Below are 16,366 nucleotides of genomic sequence, written 5' to 3'. Positions count from 1 at the left end.
CATTTCATTTGATTTAATTCAATATCAACAACAACTTTCTTTTGTCACATTTCGCGTTATTTCATTGGCATTCAATTCACATTATCAATGGATTAATGTGTGTTTCAGTTAATTATCGTAAAAAAAAAAAAGAAGAAAAAACAAAAAAATGCCACAACTATTTAGCTATCACCAGATCGCAGGACTCGTGCCGTGCTAGTGTTGATTGATACTTTGAATATAATAATTTAACTTATTTGATTTATTTACACAAGTAAATGAAAGAAATCAAAATCAAAGAAAAAAATAAATAAATAAAAAAAACAATTCAGAAAACCGTTAGTTAGTTCGTTCATTTGCCGTTATGTTGTTCACTCTGCAAAAGCACTTTGAAAAATGATCACTTTTTCGTATTCCAAAAATTACAGCTTATGGCGGCTCACGTATCGCAACTCCATACATACGCATATAAATAAGTTGCCGTTGAGAGTTTACGCTACGTGTTGTTCATTATGTCTATTATTATTATTATATCACTCAAGTAATCATAACATCATTATTATCATGTGCCCCACTCGCTGTCGTTTAGTAACGAAAGTTTGCAGTTAACGACTTTTGTTTTTAACATTTTCTTTTTGGCAATAAGCCAAAAACGATACGAGCAATCTTCACCCCGTAAGACAATATCAAGTTTATGTCGACAAACGGATGGGGTAACAGTTTAAGTAAGCGGGGAGATAGAGAGAGAGTGAGAGAGAAGGAGAGAGATAAAGAGAGAGAAAGAAACAGAGAGAGAGAGAGAGAGAGAGAGAGTGGATAAGAGAGTTATGGGAGAATAGAAAAAGCTCCCGCTTGATTATTTATTTATTTATTTATTTATTTATTTATTTACTTATTTTAATTCTACTTACACATGAAACGAATTTTTAAGGATAAAAGCTAGTTTAAGTACAACATAGGTAAATCACGCGTATTAAGTAATGTTGCTTTAATGGACTTTACAGAGTCCGATAACGAGAATCAGTGATAGACGTCATTTAGGTTCTTGCAAACGACACGGAGCGGATTAAACAACTCATAATTATATTTACACTGACTAAGCTTAACCAAGATAAAGTGCCCTAACGTTGCCAAATAAAATGAATGTTGTTCTATATTAAAATCAATAAAAAAAAAAAAACTATTAGGTCCATGCGTTCTTCCGTAAGCAACACTGCATAAATTTATAGAAACGTCCAGATAATTTGAAAAATTCAAGCATTCATAAATGTTTGGAAACAGTTGCATGATCTCTATCTACTCGATATCGATATTGGTCACATAGCAAAGCCAAAGTCGAATAAAAAGAATAAATCGATGCAAATAGCAGGCATTTCATCAGATCGAGCATCACATTGGAGGTTAAGATATCTATGAACAAAGTTGCCGAAATCATCACAACTATTTTCGCTTCATGCTAAAAAAAAAAAAAAAAAAAAAAAAAACACACACACCACTCTTAATATCATTATCTACGAATCTTGACGAAGAGATTTTTCGGTACGCCAGCCCTAATTCTAGCCTTTCATTAGTCGGCCCCATCGGCCGAATACAAGAAAAGCTCTAGTCTAGCGTTAAAGGGCGTCTAAGTTACCCAGCAACTTGAGCACATACATAACGAATAAATCAATATCAACGTTCCGTTTCATATATCGGAGATGACATTGAATGAGAAAATTACTGCGACAATGCAATTGTAAATCTGGAAGAGGTCTTCAATAAAGTGCACGCTGATAGGCTATATTTCAAACCTACACACGTAGAAACATTATAATCCGGTAGCGCCGATCTTTGCAAATCGTACATCACTTCGCCGAAGTCAGTTATTCGCTTGTTTTCGAAATAATACACCAAAAAGTACACATTGGAAGTTAGGTTTGCATTGCCTATAAGAGTTTGGGTTTCGTGATAGCGTGCATCTGCATATGCTAGAGTCCAACAGGAATATACTTATGTGATCCAAATTACCTGGCGTTCATTTTTTGGCTGAAACTCTACTAGCTAACTACTCTTATCTGAAGTGGGGCCAAGAATTAAACCTATGCGGTTAGGTCCATTAGGTTCACTTAATTTTTTTATTTAATTACTATCTTTAAACAAAATTTTCATCATTTTTTCATCGAAAATTCAACTCTTTTTGGCATATAAGAATTAAAATTTCATGAGAACTTATACTTACTTATATGTGATGCAAAAAATAGACATACGTGGTCCGAATTCGATAAGATAGATTTATTTGCCAATTAACTATTATGTGCTAATTTTCACCATAAATATATTGATAATTCGGACTTTTTACTATATATAAAGGGTATATGAGAGGGGATTTAAAAAAATTGTCCCAGCCGGCCCGAAGTTTTCGTACCAATTTAGTATGTCTAAATATTACCGCTCAGCCACTTTTGCCCAGAAATTGTAAGTAAATTGCAAATTTTTTCCACAGAGAGTCTTTTCAGAATAGGGCATTATGAGGAGAGCGGTCGAAAAATTGCATCGATCCGAACCATTTGCAACAGCGTTCGTCGTTGAGCCAAAACACATCACTGCAACAAACTTTATCAAAATATCGACAAAATTGCGGTCTGCAGCTTGAACACGAACAGATATCAGACGGACAGAGAGCCTTAGATCGATTTACAAAATTATTCCGAATCGATCGAATTATTTTAGCGTATTTTCTAAGCCTGGATTTCTATAACCCTTATATCGTTATATTGTTCCCATAGTGGGGGAGGAGGGGATAACAAACTCTGTTTTTCTCCTCACCTTACCACAATATCCATTTATTTATCTTTTTAGATAGATTACCTATTAAATATGTAATCACTATATGGCGCGTTTCGAAGGGAATCGGGCATCACTAGTGAGGCCAATCCGGCCACACGATTCGTACCACTCGCTATTGTCAACACTAGTGCGATTAGGACAAGCTATTGTAGTAAAGCGTCCAGAATTGATCAATACGTCATCTTCCAACGCAGTTGTCGATCAAAGGTGATCACTGTACGAAATTTCATCTCAAAGTATCTCAAAAATTGTGACCTGTAGTTTGAGTATAAATTTACATGGACAAACGGACAGAAAGACTTAAATCAATTCAAATTATGATTCTGATTCGATCGGTATACTAAAGGAAGGGTATATGACTATCTTAAGCCATCGTTTTCCTCCGGTCCTGTCAAAAAAAAAAAAAAATACAACAAATGAATGAATTGAACTTCATACAGAAATTCAGAAGTAATGCAAATAATGTTAGGATTCATAATAACTTTTGTCTTGTGTAATGGGTATCCATCCCCATAAATAATTATATGTTTCTTACGTGGGGAATGTAATACAAATTTTATGAGTTTCGAAATATGAAAAAAAAAAAAACAAATTATTTTATTCGATTGAATTGATTAAAAACCTTGAAAAACAAAAATTAACTAAAATGAAAACAAAATTTAATTAAATAAAGATCCAGCGAAGCCATAAAGACAACTAATTAATTACGATAGCAATGGAAGATTGCGTTCATAACGTTTAATAGCAATAACTAACGCCACCGGTTGATGGGTTTAATGAAAAAAAAAAAAAAAAAATTTAATTAATTCGCTGATTTATGTACAACCAATAGCAGAGCATTAATTTTGTAAATCATTGTTATTGTAATTGGTATAACTGTGCAATGCATGGCTGATTTTCTTGCAAAAAGTTTCCATTTTCAATAGCGAAGCACGCTTTATGGCCCCGCGAGCGTTAAGAAAGGGCAACGCAGAAGGTGAGAGAGAATGGCAGCTGCCTAACACATAATACATGAAAATGAGAAGGCGGCGGCAACGGCAAGAAGAAAGGCAAACATAAATGATCGTAAATCCTTTTCAATCGTTTTACTAATAAATACGAAGTAAACAACAAGACTTTAAAGTAATAAAAAAAAAAAAAAAAATTTTTGATTTAATACCGACAAGTTTTGCCGCCCAATCAATCCGGCGTTACAATTAACCGGCAACGCATTTGCACTTGTATTATTCATATATTTATGGTTAATATATTGCGGTTGTAAATGTAAAAACAGTATAAATTTCATATACATTTGGTTTTTTTATTAATATCAATTTCTTTAATTTGCAGTTTTTCTTATTGTTTACTACTCGCCTGAGACGTTGCGTTGCGTATCTAATAAATGCATTGTATTCTTTACTTGTTCAGCTCTTTTTGTTTGTTTTTTTTTGTTTTTTTTTTTTTTTTTTTTTTTACTTGTTCCAATTTAAATATTGCGTTACTAGCGTACATAAGGAAAATTAAATGCAATACTTGGCAATAACGCGTTTTAATTTATACAAACATTCATCATAACTCTGAGATAGATATTCAAACCTAAACGCAATTATTATAAAGTTGCTCGCCTATGAGAATTTTCTTTTTGATCGAGTGATCTCAGTTCTTATTTATTTATTTTTTATTGTTGTTTGTTTTTTTTTTTGAGTAAAGATAAAGCGTAAGACGTTACTTTGAAATCATTGGCGAAGAACATCTTTATGGCGTAGCTTCGTTGGCTGCAATGACAGCTTTTGAAAAATGATACCATAACCATAATGATTACCACGTATGACTAGAAACTAATTATACAGAATGTATTCTCGCCTCAAAGTATGAACTCGTTTTGTAAAACATATTTTCCTAAACTTTTTTTTTTTTTCTCATTTTCTTCTTGTTATTTTTATTATTTTTTTTTTTCCTATGCTTTCTTTCCCATAATTTACCAATTTACAACAGGTGTTAATGCACTTTATCATGCACTGAAATGAATTGAGAGTTGCTTCAACAAGTAATAAAATTAAATAAGATGCTCAGGTAACTCCTGAGTGAACTCCTACAAAAAATTAAACTGACCACAGCGTCAGCACTAGTCTCATATATATATATATATATATATATATATGTATATATATATATCAATGTCATATTGGGAATAATTTAATATTTTGACGCATTGACCAGTTCAATCAAACTGTTAGTACCGCTAAGTACATCATTGACTCGTCAATTCGTACCAACTATTTGCTTGGCAAAGTTAACACGTCCACAACACGTCTCTAGAAATCAAAATAAAGATGTCACAAAATAATGTTACAAAACACTGTATGCATCGTTCTGTTCTTCAGTGAGCTTTTATCATTTTCTTTTTTTTCTTCTTCTTTTTGCCATTTGAGCTGTAAAATGCCTTCATCAAGCTTTTTGTAATTACCAAACATAAAAATTCACGAGTCCACTTTCAAAACAATTAAACACTATTCAGAGACTTGCGTAGATATCGACGCAAAACAAAAAAATTTCTTATGTAAACCGATAGTCTTAGCTGCTAGCGGTCATCTCACTTTAAATTTGCTTTCTTCCGACATTTGTCGAAATATTGCCTAGTACAGAATTTGTGGCAAGGGTTTAACGTGGGTTCCTGCCTGTAAGGCTTAACCCCACGGTGGCCCAAACCACTTTTTAAGCGTACTACGCCCCCTGGCGAGTTAGACAATCCCCACAGAGTAGGGGCCTAAACAGCACCAGAGTCCAGAATAGTTTATTGTGTATGGAACAATAAACCCCACTCTGGTGAATGGCGAGGCCTAGCTGCACTCAATTGTTCCATTTTAGCTAGGAACTCGCCAACCACAACCACCACGAGTACTCCCCGAAGGGCCGCACCCAGTAGTCAGGACTCACCAATTGATCAACTGACTGCTTCCGCCATAAGGCTTCCACTGTGCTTGTTGATCAATTACCACCTTTACCCGCAGGCATCCATGACATGTGTTCAAAAGTAAAAATAGGTAAAAGGGGAGAACTTATTCGTCATATCCCTTTTCCATTTCTGCATGTATTAATTCATTTACCAGACATTTTCTTTTATTCGGCCAAAGGGAAAGCCGTCCGTCAATTCCTTTTTGCATAAATAGTGTAATTAATTTATTTATTTGTTACGACTTAAGAACAAGTCCATCATATACCCGCAGGCATACGTGGCTTAGTGAGCGAGCTTCCTGACCCCCGTGGCTCCCAGTTTATTTTGCAAAGCCTTATGGCATACTTTGGGCGTTTGTTAAAAACAACCGTACTTGCTTCGGATCCTCCATACTTTCCTGGTAGCTAACACCAATGAACTACTTTTCTTCAAGATATATAGGTCTCGGGTATTGCACTGGACATGGCAGACAATCCAATGCACTCTACCATGCACTCGCTAGATTACTACCTTCATTGTACTTACAACCCATTCAGTATATTTCCTCGGTAATAACTAGCTTATTGAGTAAGAGCTCTTCTTCCAGCCAACCCCTCCACCATCTATCAGAAACTCGTCGCCGAGTTAGCAGCCCAAAACCTTAAACTCTTCTTAGCCGGCCGAAGCCGTTGCCCGGGGATCACCGCTGGGAGGTGAGAGTTTCGGCACATCTATACTTCTTATCAAAGCATAGTTCATCTCCCCATTGCCTAGTACACTAAATCTCAAGTTCACAGTACAATGAACTTTACGGTTGTCATGCCTTGCATAAGGGAGATCAGAAGCGTACAACTTTAGCTAACGCCAACCACCTTATTCGTATTGAGGCATATCTACGAATAGCTATTTGCTAATCTAAGAACGCAATTAGTGGACCAATTGAGATTATTTTCCTTCTGAATGCGGAAATGATATTCGTATCCCAAATTTAATATAGATGTAATTGACCAAGTACATAGTGAATGCCACGCTTATCAACAACGTATGCAACTGATGCAACAATTAATGAATTAATAGACAATCGATCTAAGCATCGGGACCGTAACACACTTATAAAATTTCGTAAATCTCAATGGAAAAGGAAATGCTTAAAAAGAGAAAAAAAATCCAAAGGCAAAGATATATCATTTGATGGGACCTTATTTAAACAAGCTTGATATTTTTGTAGCTTACACTTTTGAAAGTCGCCGTAATCTTTCAAAATTTTTAATTTTTATTCTAGAACACAAAAATATATACTTTTTATCTTATGAACTTCATTATATGAGAGGAGGTTCAAAAATTGCCCAAGTCGGTCCAAAGTTTTCATACCATTTAAAGGGGCCCAAAATACTACTATAACTTAGGCACTTTTTGGCGCGAATGACTTTTCAAAATAGGCCATTATATGGGGAGTGGTCAAAAAAAAAGGACCAATCCGAACCATGATTCTGAATGGATCGGTATAATAGAAAAGTTGATCCATCTTGGTCCCTTCTGCGTGTTACATACGATCGGGCTAACTTAATATACCCCGTACCACAAGTCGTGTGGAATGTGACAAATTGAAAGCGTTACAAATTATGATAAAATGTAATATACTTACCTGTAGGTATTTCCAAATTGTCATTTTTCCCATTACGCATGTGTTTTTTTCATGCCCGACTTTAGGGTAGAGATGTAAAACTGAATAACTCATGAAAGGAAACAATTTTAACAGAGGCAGCAAACATACTTTGTTCTTCACATAAATGTTACTCACACAATCCATACATTTATACAGGCAAGCAAGCAAGTATATGAAGTTAATGTGAATTGAATTCAGTTAAACGCATGTGTAAAAGTGGAAAACCTTTAAGTTAATGAACGTTTCTCCTAATAAATTTCTTAAGCAAAGGATACGATTAATCAATCATTCATTATTAATAGGGGAAAAAGAAGAAAAGAAAAGAAAAAACATTTTCCATACAAAAGTTTTGTTTATCAGACAAGCTAATGAAGCTAACGACCAATAGCCTAATGCATGTCATCAATTAAAACTCCATTCAGTTCCACATTCAAGACAAGTTTCAATTTCAATATAAATTTTTTTTTTTTTTTTTTTCTGAATATTAACATATCACTTACCATAATCACTTCTAGGTTGTGCTTTAATTTGTTTGGACGTCTCTCACATGTTATATAAAAAAAAATATTAATCTACAAGGAAAGAAAATTATGTTGACTTTGCAGCGAATCGTGAATACATCAATATCTCAAAGAGGCTTATAAAGAACTTTCTTTATATTTTCTTTCAACCCACTGATCGAGATTATATTTACCCTATATCGTCAAATAGTTCGACCCGATCTTATAAACGTAGTTAAGAGAATAATGCACGCACGTAACCGTAATCTGGAATATTTACAGAGCACTAGCAAGTATTCGTATAATTACGGTATATGTGAATGTGGATTTGGATTTTTGTCACCATTACATTGGTTATGTAATGCGCCGCTTCCAAAATATTATTAATGCGAAAGTGTGTGTGCTATTTATTAGCCGGTCTTGTTCAGCTATCCCTTTTCAGCTTCATCATTAAATTGCAGCAACAAGGCGAGTGCCTTTCATATGAAATGCTTTAATGGACAACCAGATCGATTAAGGACCTCATCCCGTTCGGAATCATAAGTAAATAATAGGCCTTAGTTGATATACATATTACGAATGGATTGACAAAAATAGTATGCATTTCTGTATTCGTTAGTTGTGGTTTTTGAAGAAACGAGTTTTTACCTCTCACTCACTTTGCCGCTTTCTATATTTTCGCTTTTATACTCACTCCCACTTTTGCTTTGCATATCATGTTTCGTAGTTCATGTTAATGAAAATGAAACCAGAAAGCCATGCATGCATTAATGCAATTAAAACGTGACATTTTTTTTACCGGTTCAAAGCTAATATATATATATATATATATATATATACGTAATAGTTAAATATGTAAATAAATTCCACCCGTTACAATTTCTGATTAAAAAGCGAGGTAAACAACGTCAGCGAAGTTCAATGCATTTAAGAAAATGAAGATAAGATCTCAAGTTTATCTTAACGGATATCGGATTATCAAGAAGAGATTCATTTTACTTAGAAGTTTCAGTTGACATTTTTACCTTGAAGTAATCGGAACGGACTTTTCTATTCCCTTTGTGCTCTGCGCGTTGGCGTATTGCTTCAATATCTTCAACCTGCCGGACTGATAAAAGAAAAACAAAAACAAAAAGTATAAGAAAAAGAATAATTTAGTAAATATTCTTATTAACAGCATCGTGATGATGACTGCAGATAAATTATTAAACGATGAAAGTGAATTAAAAATGCCAAAAATCGAGCTCAAATAAGGCAAATAAAAAAAATCGAGTATTCATCAAGCCACTGATAGTTCTCATCGAAACAAGTAGAAAAGTATTAATCGCGTGAGGTTTGCGATTAAATACTCTACACCAGTAATATGCCTTTATGACATATAAAAATCGTAGCTTTCATGATACCCGACTAACTATTCCATTTTAAATTTCACTTATTAAAAGCTATAAGTTAGACCTTGTTGCGAGATAAAGGTTTATTCTAGCTATCAGCGAAGGATGAGGGGTATATTTATTTTGTCAAAACGTTTGCAACCCCCAATAGAATGCATCAGAAAACCTACAAAATATATATATATTCTTGATCAGCATCAAATTCTAAATCAATTTAAGTATGTCCGTCCGTCCGTCCGTCCGTCTATGATAGATATTCGAATGGCCGCAAAAATGAAGCTATCAACATTTATTCAAACATTTATGTGGTTCAGATGGTTCAGAAATTGATCCCATCTATTCTAAATTTTCCACATTGACCTAATCGTCCAAAGAATAGCGGTAGAATATAGAGAAATAGTAAGCGACTTTTGCCGTTATATCGGCAAGTGGAACTTGGAAGTCGTAGAAACAGGAAATCCAATAAAACTCGTTTCCAAGAGAATCCGTTAAAACATATTAGTGTCAGACAGACAAATGGATGAACATGTTCATCTCACTTTCTCTATCGGTTAATGTGATATAAGAAAAAATGGATCTATCTCAAGTATTCTTGCGTATTCCATACATCCACTCAACCTCAGTAAACGTTTATCAAAATAATTCTCAACTATCTAATATTATTGCGCTATAAATACGATGAATACGATGAATCAATATCAATGCCTTAGTTGGTTAAACCGAGAAGGCGGCGAAATGGAATTCTAAAGCAAACAAGAAGATGCTAAAAGATGAAGACTTCGTCTAAGAAATATACAAGGAATATTTTTCCATTAAGCAACTGAACGCATGGACCGTCAAATGACACACAGTTATTGATTCACTGATTCAGTGTATGTGTTAGAACACATAGACTGAGTGAGACGATTTGCGTAACGGTTTGTAATAAACGCTATCAATGCGCGACAAGAATAGAACTTTATTCATATCATTATTCATGTCATTTTCTCCATAGCACGACAACAAGCGAACACTCTTATAAGCAAACGATAGGATTTCATTAAAATTGACTAGTCTTTGGAAAGCTTTGACAGACTTCGGCATAGCCAGTAAAGACAAGTAAAGTTAATAGCATTCTATGCAAATGTATAATTGACACGTGAAGGGAGACAATGCATCAAGTAATCTTAAAGTTAAGCGTTGACGTTTGCTAACTGGAGATGCTATTAACCCGGAAGCTGTATTTATGCACTAAAGTTCGTTCATAGGCCTAACTAATATTCGATGACTTCTGTTGTGATTATGTCGATCATTTATTGATTCGTCGCTTATGCATCTCAAATGTCTTAACCTTGTAATATTGCTTAGTAGAGACACGCACAGAGCGTGATAAGAATATGGTAGACGAACGCAAGCATATTCGCAACCGCTACGGTCTCAAAATTTCTTTTATCGAATATTTATTTCGATCTATTCGCAAGATCGAAGTACGGAAGATTCTTCTACCTATTCGCTCATATTTTTTTTTTTATTTTTTTTTATTTTGTCGGCACCAAGGCTTAGCTTACGTTAAGCAAAATATAACCTCTTTACTTTGTTACAAATTCTTCAGTGTGGCGGCGTACTGCTTAATACATAAATTAAGATCAGACTGCATCTGACGTTAATGGTCTCTTTGTATGACTTAATTTTCAATTTACTAAAGTGAGTGCGAAATTTTTTGAACGTATCATACGTACATTTATTATAATTATAGCCTTTTCTCATGTATCATTATTTTAAGCGAAGTCTTTTGTTATAAAAAAGATTTGCTGAGAAGAAAAGAAAACAAAAAAAACAAAAAAAAAAAAAATCGGATAAAACACTATTACTACGGCGTTAAAATTATTAAATATAGTTATCAGTTAATAACGAAAGGAGAAAAGGCACAAAAATGTTACGCTGCAATGATTTATGACAAAAGGGAATCACATGCAATTATCATTACATTGTATGTGTAATCCATTAAGTATTAAATGAGCAACGAATGAATTTTTAATTAATAAAATCCACAATGGGCTTTTTCTTTCTTTCGGTTTCGCTAATTTGACCACTTTTCAGCAGCTATGTTGTTAAGACTTGCAATTAAAAATATGAATTCATATCCATTTTTCCATTCCACTTGCTACACCCTGAATTAGGCATGAGGACATTGCATGAAATTTTTGTCACAAAAATTCAAACCGAATGGAATCTAAAATATTGAAAAGTTCTTTTGATGGCAATGCGCCATCTAGGGCGATCGTAATCGCATTAAATGACGTCACAACCGGATCACATGACGATCTTCTTCATTTTGGTCGCGCTTCGATGTCTACCGATAATGATCGCTCTGTACCTAACATGCACGAGCACGTTCACACAATCGAATCGAATCGAATCGATTTTGGAAAATTGTTCGAGACTTAAACGACTGTCACAATAATGCATCTGTTAACCGTTCGTTCTCAGAGATTATTTCACTAGAAATTTGTATAAAGCCATGACTTCTTCATTCGAAAATACTATCTTTAGGTTGCATATCGTTGCATAAGTTATCAAAGCGTGCAACATATAATTTCTTGAAGTTTTGGAAAAAAAATCATAAGCGGGTGGCATTGCTTCTCCCACAGCATTCAAGAGCGAGTGCTGCCAACACCCTTACGAATGGAGTGAGGAGTGGCGATGGCTAAACAACCCTAATGCAGAGTAGTAATGCAGTGAGCCATTAACATCCCACTGGGCGAATCAATTGCCGTATAATGATTTTTATTTCGATCAAATGAAGCCATCGCTGGACAAAGCTATAAACAACATCTGATTCAATTGAGACGAAAAGCGAGAGCAATGGACCAAGAGCCATGGAGAGCCAGGAGTTCGCCGTGTGAAGAAATTATGTTTCATATAGCAAAACGCCCTCAGGAAATGTTTCCAATTCTAATCTGAAATATCGCGCCCTCCTCGCTGTTGTCGGCAGACATTACTTCTTTCGATTAACACGCGTTTTAATAGATGGCTGTTTGTTCGTTCGAACGATGCGTCCATTTTTTATACTCAGCATAGGCTCTTTTGTGGATAGCCTTAAAAGTTGAGACCAGAAATTGTTGTTGTTGAACAATAGTAGGAACAAATTAATTCCCAGCTTTTTCTCATTGCGTAATGCTTTAATTTTTTTTAAAAATCGCCAGACACTTTTACGCACACGTAGTATATATCTTATGGTAAATTTCTATAATCATGACGCTTATTGTCTCTAGTGGGTGGAAAACTGTCAACATCACTTAAAAATTAATAATAACTTGCACCTGCACCTGTCTGTCGAATCGTTCATTGGATTTGCAAAAACCCAAACAAGAAATTTTCAAATTCAACTTGTGCTTGCACTACGAACAGTCGAATATAGGAACTTGTCACTCAATCATACTTAGTTATATGAGCTGACTTTAATCCTTAATATAAGGTACGACTTGCCTAGTTATACTGAGCACCAATCAACCAATAAATCCGACAATATAGTCACAGTGCTCTCTGCTACGATCACATAGGCAAGTATGCCGTGATCAGCCGATTGCGACGAAATTGACAAAAAATAATTTTAACTTTTGCTACACATGAGCCCAATGTGATGTGCATCCAAAGTATTTTAAGGTAAATATAGTTTTCTTCCATGTCGCTTGCACGAAAACTCACTCTCTTTTTTCGCCATTTCGACATCTATGAAATTATGAGATATCGATGCGAAAATGATACGATATTTTGTTTAAATATAAAGTGCAATTAAAAAAAACTATTAATTATCCTTTGAAAAGTACGCTTTTCCTTTGTTTAAAAGTTACAATCATTTATTCCACTCTATAGTCCACTCTACTATCGAAATATATTCCAGTTTTATTGCTGAAAGAAAGTGAAAGGAGGACGAGACAGCATTAGCTGCAATCGTGATTAAGATTCTTACACGCTCACCTTTCTTTCATTTGGCGGAAAAATTATATACGCCCTACAAGAATATGTAACGTGCGATTATATTTTGTACTATTAACTGCAAATACAACCCTGTACGATGTCGGGTTGTTAATCTTGTTCGTTGATAAATGAAAGATGTTGAAGGTAAATTTTCGTCAACTTGCGATGTGAAAGAAACGGTGATGAATGGGTGTTTTGCTCGATTGCGGGAAGTGGTCGAGAAACGTGACGAGAGAAAAGAAAAATGTCAAACGTCGAGAAAGCGTAATGAAAATTTAAAAGAGAATTTGAGTAAAAACGTTGAATGAATATCTGTTAAAATGTTTGTGTTCTACTTTTAAGATCAATGGCTTACTGTGTGTGTGAAATTGTATATCTCTCTATCGTTTCAAGTTTGTACTTCTTTTTATTCTTTGTCAACGGCTACTAGGGGAACTGGGTTTAAAGAAAGAAGATCTGCGAAAGAAGATGCATTCGTACACCTTCCTCCTCGATAGAAGTAAATCCAACGTAATGAAATAATTGATTTTAATTTTAAGAAAGCGTTGACAGTATTCGAAGCGCTTGGAGAACGAATATTATAATGTAATGCATTACCTGTATGTACAAGGATTTGCAAGGAACTTACTGTACTTTCGACTTTCTTTTCCGAGGACACTATTCGCAACGATCAACCGCTGGACGTTCAAGTTGTGCCGAATGACGAACATAGCTTTCTTGGTTACCTTTGTTTGCTTTTTTTGTTGATTTTTCAAGTCCATTATCTTAAATCTATTAAATTAGAAATTCGTTTCGCTTTGCCTTTGGCTTGCCTACCTTTCCTTTGCCAAATTCAATTGTTTGCCAACGCGTTTCCGGCGTCAGATAAATCTTTCATTACATTTTTCCGCACTATTCATTCCATTACACAGTGCAACTTGTGCGGTCTTTCAATTTCCTTCATACAGTTATTGTTGCTGTTTTTTTCTTCTTCTTCTTCTTTTTTTTTTTTTTTTGCTTTTATTGCTGTCATTCGTTTACAATTTAATTATGTTGTACTACAATAACCGCATACATGTTTGTGAAGAAGTTGTTTTTTCCTTTTTTTTTTTTTTTTCTTTTTTTTTTTTTGGCATTTCACAACATTGACATTGTTATGCTATTGATGTCTTCTTAGTGCATAAAATATCAAATTGTTGTTAGTTGCAATTGTTTTCCAAACCACGCGTATATTGCTACAGAGGGTCTCTCTAGTTGCCAGTTGTGTTTGAGATGAAATCAAAGATCGATTAGAGTTTGGCAGGGCCTAGATGGGAGAGAGATGGTCTAGAGAGATAACCAAAAGCGAGATCTTCATTTCATTGAAAATATATGCTTTCTATCGAGGCAAACTTCTATAATATTTGGACTAAAACTTAATGAGTTCGTCGTACAAACGCATTCGATAGATGAAGAAGCACATTTCCCATCTTCTGATTTAAATACTTTGACAGCAACTCTATCTGCTCAACTACCGCAAACGTTCGTGCTTATTGCCCTTATCATTCTAAGATTAAGGCTATTAAACCCTTGCTATTAATTAGGTAAACATATCTTCTAACAAGAAATTTTATCCCCAATCCACATAATTGTATATATAAAAAAAAAAAAAAAAAATTGTTTTTTAAAAATATATGTTTAAAAATGAAAATGGAATGGATTGAATTGCCTTGTACGAGGTACCTTCTGCGCTGAGAGGCTTTAGGCCTGGGAATGTAAAAAAAAGAAATCATTGACGAACAAACGCAACCTATGCATAATAAACAATTTTTCAATGGAACTTATAGAAAATTTATTATGCTCGTCTCTCGAAGACGTGGCTGAATCCATGAGCCGAGCATTAACCAAAACAACGGTCTACATTTGAATGATCAAATGTCTCAAAACTGCCTCTTCCATTGTCGCTCTCTTTCTTTGTTACGGCTATCGAAAATTGAGAAATTTTGATTGTTGAACGCAATAAGATTCTGCTTTACTTATTCCTAATGCCCGGAGTGAACACGATAGAGTATTCAAAGGATTTTCCATTTCATTCATTCGTTTCTCCAAATTTGAAGTTAATCGATTGCCTTTTGTTATTAAATAAGAAAACCTTGTTTTGGGGGGAAAGGCTGTGTAAAGGTCATTAGTTGGGTTAAAGGTATTTTTCATAAGAAATTAAAAAAAATTATTTTCAAAATTATATCTAGAGAAAGGCGATTATGTGAAATGTCTGAAGAAAAAGTTGAAAAAAATCGAATGATCTTTCTGAGAGGAATATGGCAGAGCTCTCAAGATGACATTAAACGGTTTTTTGAATCTGAATGAGACAGAAATTACGAAGTTTCGAATTCCAAGCAATTCGCATATGTTGAACAAAATAAATATATCTCATAGCAAGTAAATAAATATCATGTTCCCATTCGGATTCTATAAATATGAAACATCTTACTAAGTAATAAGTAATAAGTAATAAATTTAATAAAAAAAGGGAGCATAATATTTAATTTAATCGAACTTAACGAGTCGCCGTTAAATTTCTCTTAAAATGTCAATTACGTAATTGTGATTTAAGAGATGTTTTCAGTTAGTGTTAACCTGACGCATTGCTTAGGTTAGTTACGTTCGCCACGATTCGACTTAAACTGAATGAAGTTTTTCTAGTTGTACACCATTGCTAACCATTGCTTAACAAGCTTGACTTTTTTTTTTTTTTTTTTTTTACTTTATACTATATACGCTTGCTCTGCTCATGACAATGACACTGAAATCATCAGCCAAAGCTAGCGATAGCGCCAGCGCACCAAACCAACAAACTACGCAACACTGAAACTTATCTAATAATCAACTTTAGTTTGCATTTTCATTTTAGTTTTTTTTTTTTTTTTTTTTTTTTCTGCGTAGGATATGAAAATGATCTCAATTCAAGTTCGGCTTACGAAAAAAACAACTTCTTGTTTAACGGAAAATTTATTACGTTATTGTTGTTGTGCGGGTTAATGCCGGCTCGACTAACCAACCAAGTGCTTCAAGTGCTCTAACTGGTCGGTAGTTGTTGTTATTTTATTGTTGTTATCTTTTGAAGTTGCTACTGTTTTTTTTTTTTTTTTTTTTTTTTTTTTTTTTTACTGCA

General features: G+C 34.3%; 2 protein-coding genes across 7 annotated transcripts in view; one reads left to right on the top strand and one right to left on the bottom strand.

Annotated features, from left to right (window-relative positions):
- The window catches only part of LOC119637235 (adenosylhomocysteinase-like), a 287,510-nt gene that overhangs the window by 183,207 nt on the left and 87,937 nt on the right, over positions 1 to 16,366 (bottom strand). The window lies entirely within an intron of this gene.
- The window catches only part of LOC119637227 (flotillin-2), a 217,893-nt gene that overhangs the window by 118,342 nt on the left and 83,185 nt on the right, over positions 1 to 16,366 (top strand). The window lies entirely within an intron of this gene.

Source organism: Glossina fuscipes, unplaced genomic scaffold (genome assembly GCF_014805625.2).
Source record: "Glossina fuscipes isolate IAEA_lab_2018 unplaced genomic scaffold, Yale_Gfus_2 43, whole genome shotgun sequence".
In the NCBI taxonomy this organism is placed as follows: Eukaryota; Metazoa; Arthropoda; class Insecta; order Diptera; family Glossinidae; genus Glossina; species Glossina fuscipes.
The sequence above is the reverse complement of the archived record's forward strand: the minus strand, read 5'-3'. Positions and strand labels throughout refer to the sequence as shown.